Here is a 7403-nt window from a genome sequence, read left to right as displayed (position 1 = left end):
TCTATCCACCACCGTGGATTACGTTTAGTGTCTGGAGCTTTTTACACCAGCCCTGTGGAAAGCCTTTATGCTGAGAATGCTGAACCTCCGCTGTCCAATCGGCGGGCAGTCCTGAGTCATTATGCTAGCCATCTTTCTTCCATGCCTGCTAATCCAGCCCATGACCTTTTTTTCGACACCTCCTTTGATGTAGGGTATGCCGGCCGCTCCTCCTCCCTACTACCCCCGGGAGTCCGCTTCTGTCAACTGCTCCATTCTCTTTCCTTCCGCTTTCCTAAAACCTTCTTGACAACTTGGGGTACGGCACCGCCTTGGCTCCGTCCCCGGATCGACTTGCTCTGTGACCTATGTCAATTTCCCAAGGATGGTACCCCTACACTTGTTTACCGTCGGGCATTTGCTACTCTATGTGCACAAATGACGGACGCCACATTTATTTACACCGACGGCTCGAAAACATCGTTAGGTGTAGGGAGTGCCTATATTGTTGGCGACACCCCAAATCACTTTCGGCTTCCCGACCAGTGTTCTGTTTATACTGCGGAGCTTTACGCTGTTCTCCAGGCTGTCCACTACATCCGCCGCCATCAGCGGATACAGTACGTAATCTGCTCAGATTCTCTCAGCTCTCTCCTCAGTCTCCAAGCTCTTTACCCTGTGCACCCTCTGGTCCACCGGATTCAGGACTGTCTGCGCTTGCTCCACCTGGGGGGCGTCTCGGTGGCGTTCCTCTGGCTCCCGGGACACGCTGGTATCTGTGGGAATGAGGCGGCCGATATAGCGGCCAAGGCTGCAGTCTCTCTTCCTCGGCCAGCTATTCAGTCGCTTCCCATTACCGATCTATGGAGCGGTTTATGTCGCCAAGTTGCTCATTTATGGTATGCGCATTGGTCAACACTTCCCCATAATAAATTGCGGGAAGTGAAAGCCCTTCCTTGCGCTTGGACCTCTTCCTCCCGAACGCGTCGTCGGGTGGAGGTAATTTTAGCTAGACTCCGGATAGGGCACTGTCTTTTTAGCCATCGACATCTTTTAAGCGGTGATCCTCCCCCACTCTGTCCCCACTGCTCTCAGCTGTGGACGGTCAGACACCTTTTAATTGAATGCCCCTATTTTAATCCGTTATGCTCCCGTCTACAGCTATCGCCTGATCTATCGTCGATTTTAGCAGATGACACGCGCTCAGCCGACCGCGTTCTCCAGTTTATTAGTGACAGTGAAATGACGTCAGTCATTTGAAGCTTTTTTGGGGACAACCAACCCCTTTCTATAGTGGATTTTTAAGCATTCCTTCTGCCTTTAGTTTCTCAAATTTTATGACTTTGTTCCCATTGCTGCTGGTTTTACATTTCTTTTTTTTCCTGTTTCCTACGTCACGGGCTGGGCGCTAGTGACCATAGACGTTTTGCGCCCTCAAACCACAAAAAAAAAAAAAAAAAAACAGACATATACTAAAATTTACGAAAAGCAAACCAGGTTACTTTAGTTTCCAATACACAGTAACGAACACAGGTTACACCATCTGCATGTAATATTATTGATCATACAATACACTCAAATGCACATCATGTACACTTTACTGTACACTGCTTTGCATCATTCGACAGACCAAAACACTGCTGCCAGCCAGTAAAGCACCCAGTTAGTAGTCTTTTTGTAATCTAGAAGCCTCTGTCTGTCTATCCACTGAAATCGCCGTCCTTTCGCCCCGGAAAATATACTAAATACCCCAGTAGATTGTTTGCGTCCCCACAGTAACCACACCCCACATTAACCTTTAGTGGGGTCTCGTAGGCAATTCCCTAGCTTACCAGCTTGCAGACTTCCCGTTGCTGGCTCTTCGCCAACTCACTGCCTCCAGTGCTCCGCGGGCAACCACCGGACTGCTTGGACGACCCTGGTTACGGCGTACACGGCATCACGAACAGCCCCCGTTTTGCGTGCAGGTTAACTCCGACCCTTGCTCCTTCCTGAATGAAACCCACCGAGTGCATTCACTCGCAATCCAAGACTCGGATACCCTGTCCAGCTCACCTGCTGGTCAGTCGAGGACCTCACCCTGATTAATGGTCAAACCAAGACTCGCTCCCATGTTGCGTTGTCCCATCCAGGTTCTGTGCCACAAACGCCTCCGACAGAACCCCCTGTGCAAGTGCTAGCACGGAAGCAGCGCTAACACAGCTGTCTGTGTGGGAAAAGAAACAAGACAAATTCACGGCACACTGGTAAATTACGCAAATGCAGCCAACCACAAATGCTTTTAAAACGCTTTTACTTCAGAGTCATAACGGGATTCTGGAATTTATGCCCGTCTTCAAAGGGCTAACATTTCCAATAACATTAATGTTTTCGTCAGTAACACTGCATTGGAATATTAATATTTGGCACTAAATAGTCCAATATTCTTGAGCAGTACTGGAACTGACAGCTGGTGCTGATGAAAACACTACTGCAATTCGTATGCCATCCGAAGATGGGCACGAATGCCCAAAACCAGTTACGGCTCTGAAAAATTTTAAAAGTATTTGTGTCTGGTAGCGTTATTCACCTACAAATTATTTATATTTTTTTACATATGAGAAGCAGTGAAATGAAAACGAGACAGGTGTAAAAAAGTAACTAAAATGTTTATTATTTCAAAAATTAGAGCCATAATTGTTAATGTATTTATCTTGCTGTGAGACATACCGTCTTGGAAAAATGTCTGCGATGTTCTATGGAACCATGATAGTGTCCAGGATTGCTGCTCTTCGTCCCAAGCAAATCGACAGCCACGAATATCTTTCTTCAGAACTCCAAAAATACGTAAATCACATGGGGATGAATCGGGACTGTACGGAGTAGGTGTGATGGCTTCCCTGCGAATCTTCTGCAGCATACTCGTTACTACAGTCACGCCATCTCCGGGAAAGTGATGATGACCTTTTTCTTTGTATGTAAGGACCCACTGGTCATTGACATTCTGCAACACGGCACCAGAATTAACGCTCAGCAATACATGGACACTTAGCAAAACTTGAAGCGCGCCATCAAGTCCCAACGACCAGGAATGTTGACGAACGGCATCACTCTGTTGCAGGATAATGCCTGCGCATAGTTGCCAATGTTGCTTCGTCTGCACTGCAGAAGTTTCGCTGAGAAGCCGCTACACATCCTCCGTAATGTCTCTATTTGTCCTCATGCGATTTCCATATTTTTGGAACACGGAAGAAAGACGTTCGCGGCCGTCGGTTTGCTTCGGACGAAGAGGTGCACGCTAGGTACAATCATGGTTACATAGTGAATCGCAAACATTTTTCTATGAAGGCATCAATCGTCTTATCTCACATTGGGAAAAGTGTATTAACAGTTATGGCGATTACTTTTAGAATAATAAAAGTTTACTTAATTTTTTTCCGTATGTCTCATTTGCATTTGACTGCCCCTTCTATATCAAGCTCCAAATCTCAGCCAACTTTCGGAGAATAATGTGACATGAAAAGCACATCTCGAAAATGGAAGGGAAAATCTAGAAATTGTTGGTGTGGTCTTCAGACTGGGTAGAGCCACGGGTCGTAACAGTCTGAAATGTAACGTCCACTGTTCAAAGTGCCGTCAATGCGAGCAAGATGTGAGCGAGACGTGTAACCATCACGCCGGATGATATGCCAGTATGGCGATGACGAATACACGCTTCCAATGTGCGTTCACCGCGACGTCCCCAAACACGGATGCTACCATCATGATGCTGTAAACAGAACCTAGATTCATCCGAAAAAATGACGTTTTGCCATTCGTGCACCCAGGTTCGTCATTGAGTACACCATCGCGGGCGCTCCTGTCTGTGATGCAGCGTCAAGGGTAACCGCAGCCATGGTCTCCGAGCTTATAGTCCATGCTGCTGCTAATGTCATCGAACTGTTCGTGCAGATGGTAGTTGTCTTGCAAACGTCCCCAATTGTTGCCTCAGGGATCGTGACGTGGCTGCACGATCCGTTACAGCCATGCGTATAAGATGCCTGTCATCTCGACTGCTAGTGATACGAGGCCGTTGGGATCCAGCACGGCGTTCCGTATTACCCTCCTGAACCCACCGATTCCATATTCTGCTAACAGTCACTGGATCTCGATCAACGCGAGCAGCAATGTCACGATACGATAAACTGCAATCGCGACAGGCTATAATCCGACTTCTATCAAAGTCGGAAACGTGATGGTACGCATTCCTCCTCCTTACACGAGGCGTCGCAACAACGTTTCACCAGGCAACGCCGGTCAACTGGTGTTTGGGTATGAGAAATCGGTTGGAAACTTTCCTCATGTCAGCACGGCGCCAACCTTGTGTGAATGCTCTGAAAAGCTAATCATTTGCATACCACACAGCATCTTCTTCCTGTCGGTTAAATTTCGCGTCTGTAGCACGTCAGCTTCGTGGTGTAGCAATTTTAATGGCCAGTAGTGTAACATGTTTCTGTAAGTAACTAGCTTCCAAAACGAGTGTGAGATCCTGCTGCTGCCTTCCTCTCCTCAAAAAGACATAATTTAAATATCTAAACTTGTAGGAAATCATCTCTCGAATGAATGAGCGGGTGGTGTATAACAAATACTCTCATGTGAAAGAACTGAATAAAGATGGTTTACCTTTTTAGAAAGAAACCTTAATCGGACAGTCAAATATAATACATATAAACTGGCAGACAACTAATCAACACACTAAATAGTCCCCTACTTCTTCTTTTGTCCCATTGAAGACGCTTTTACATCAGTCGACTGCTGGTGGCCCGAAGGCCCATAGCAGCGTCCCTAGCGTTCTATTCCTGTACTGATTCTCGCCCGTCAAGAATGATCGCTTTCGTTTACACACCAGCGCCAGAATTATGTGTATTGCGCGAACTGCCTACTGTGCAGTTTGGCACCTGAACGAGGTGAGTGAGTTTGTGAAATACCATCCAGTTTACGACAAAATCGAAATACAGTAACAGAATGTGGGAACAAGGAAAGACAACACAGTCTTTTAATGACCAACGAAATATTTGCTGTAGGTGTATGACAATGGTCCTACGACAAATTATCCACACTTCCGTGAAGTGAAAATAATGGTAAATATTTCGCCCAAGGATTTTAAAAATCCACATTCATCTGCTCATGAAAACATATACATACTTGAAACAATGTTTGGAAGGTAGTAAATAACGCCTTTTTATTTTTCGGCTCGTTTCGAGAATACTTTACTTGCTGCATACTACTTCTTCCTATTCTTGTTAGACTCCTGCTAGATTACTCTTGGGAGAGGTTAGCTTTTAAAAAGAAATGTTCTCTCTCTCTCTCTCTCTCTCTCTCTCTCTCTCTCTCCCTCCCTCCCTCCCTCCCTCTCTCTCCCCGTCCCCGTCTAGGAAACATACACACACACACACACACACACTCACACTCACACACACATGCTCGCACGTATGAGCGCGCACGGACGCACAGACACGAACTAAGCATCAACAACACGTCAAATCCGTGCGCCACATCCCAAACAAACATGCCACGAAACAAATGAACACCACACAGCCACAATAACTCATAATGGCTACGAAATCTCTGTGCTCGGAGAACAAATCATAAGAAATTCATGTGAAAGAAATAAGCGTGTTACCTCGACACAAACAAAGTGAAGACACGATAACATCAAAAAGCGTAAGTAACACGCTGATTAACACAGTGATACTCGGTCGGAAATACATAGTAAACAGAAGTATAGAATAACGTTTTCCCGTTCGCAGATGACAAGCTGTAGATTACGTAGTAGACCTAGAACTACTAGCATAAACATCCCATAGCTTCATGTGAAATATACAGACAAATGCATACATCCACTTTCTTTTCAAACGTACTAGAAAACCAGAATCTTTAGCTATATGGTAAATAAACAACATAAAATGCTTCAAAACAATGATATATATCTCAGCTCTGTACTGTATGTTAACCAGTGCAAAATACTTGACAATTATCGTTCATTTTAGAAATGTTTCGTTAAAGATAACATGTAACGACAGTTTTGCAGTAGAAAAAATAAACAAATAAACCCACTTAAGACAGCACAAAAAATGCTGAAACCGTCTGAGTGAAAACAAAACTAAGAAGGTATTTCGAATAAGGCGGAATCCCTCTCGAAATCTCTAAGTTAGTTTTCCCACTAGCGTGCTTCATTTGCTGCCTTCTTATGTTTTCACCTTTCAGCAATTAAATTCAGTATCTCCTGCGATTTCCTTTTGCACATTCCACCGTCTGTTGCTTCGACTATTTCGTCTCTCAAAGCTACCCATTCATCTTCTGCTGTATTAAAAAAAAAAAATGATTCAAATGGCTCTGAGCACTATGGGACTTAACATCTGTGGTCATCAGTCCCCTAGAACTTAGAACTACTTAAACCTAACTAACCTAAGGACATCACACGCATCCATGCCCGAGGCAGGATTCGAACCTGCGACCGTAGCGGTCACGCGGTTCCAGACTGAAGCGCCTAGAACCGCACGGCCACACGGGCCGGCTCTGCTGTATTCCTTTCCCCCATTTCAGACAATCGTTGCCTAAGGCTCCGTCTCAGTCTCTCAACACACTCTGGTTCTTCACAGTATCAGCACAGCGAGGTCATGTTGTGTGAAGTGTCAAGGCCGGATCAGTCAGTCATCCATACCGTTGCACTTGCAACTACTGAAAAGGCTCGTGCTCCTCTTCAGGACCACATGTTTGTCTAGTTTCTGCTGTGTGGTTGCACCTATTCCGTGGCTCTCTGTATCGTTGAAGCACGCAAGCCACGACACGTCGGCAGTGTCTGTTGTTGATTGGGTGGGCAGCTAATAAACAAAAACGAGTTTGTAAGTGATCGAAACAGAAGAAATGAATTAAAATTTGTGCTGCTGCCGGGACTCGGACCCGGGTCTTCTTGCTTGCTAGGCAAAAATGCTAACCATTACACCACCACAGCACAATGGTCAGGATTGCTACACAAACTACGTAAGTTGAGTGCCCTCCCCAACGTCCAACGCTGGTGTGCTATTCCAATGTCGGAGAGGCCTGTCAGTAGTGACAATGTAATGGAAAATAAGCAGAAGATATGAACTGAAGTTTGTGTTGGGGAGGGCACTCAATTTAGGTACGTCGTGCAGTAATCTTGACTATTGTACTGTTGTGGTATAATGGTTAGCATTTCTGTGTAGTAATCAAGACCTGAGTACGAGTCCCGGCGGCAGCACAAATTTTAATCGATTTCTTCTGCTTCTATCATTATCGTAGATAATGAAGAGACTTAGTGTCTCAGGGAAGTATAACTTTCGAGTTCGAATTCCACTGTCAGAGGGGAATATAGTAGTAGTACGGGCGGAAATGGCTGGCGATAGGGGGAACAGAGGACGCGGCGGGCAGGAGCGCTGTGTTAT

At 45.5% G+C, this 7403-nt stretch overlaps 1 non-coding gene across 1 annotated transcript; it reads right to left on the bottom strand.

The window, feature by feature from the left end:
* Window positions 1-6879: 6879 nt before the first annotated feature.
* Trnaa-agc lies at window positions 6880-6952 on the bottom strand. Its single transcript has one exon. It is a non-coding gene; the product is annotated as a tRNA-Ala (tRNA).
* Between the last annotated feature and the right edge of the window lie 451 nt (window positions 6953-7403).

The sequence above is a fragment of the Schistocerca americana genome, chromosome 6, assembly GCF_021461395.2.
Source record: "Schistocerca americana isolate TAMUIC-IGC-003095 chromosome 6, iqSchAmer2.1, whole genome shotgun sequence".
Lineage (NCBI taxonomy): Eukaryota > Metazoa > Arthropoda > Insecta > Orthoptera > Acrididae > Schistocerca > Schistocerca americana.
Note: the sequence above shows the minus strand (reverse complement) of the source record. Positions and strands in the feature narration are given on the sequence as shown.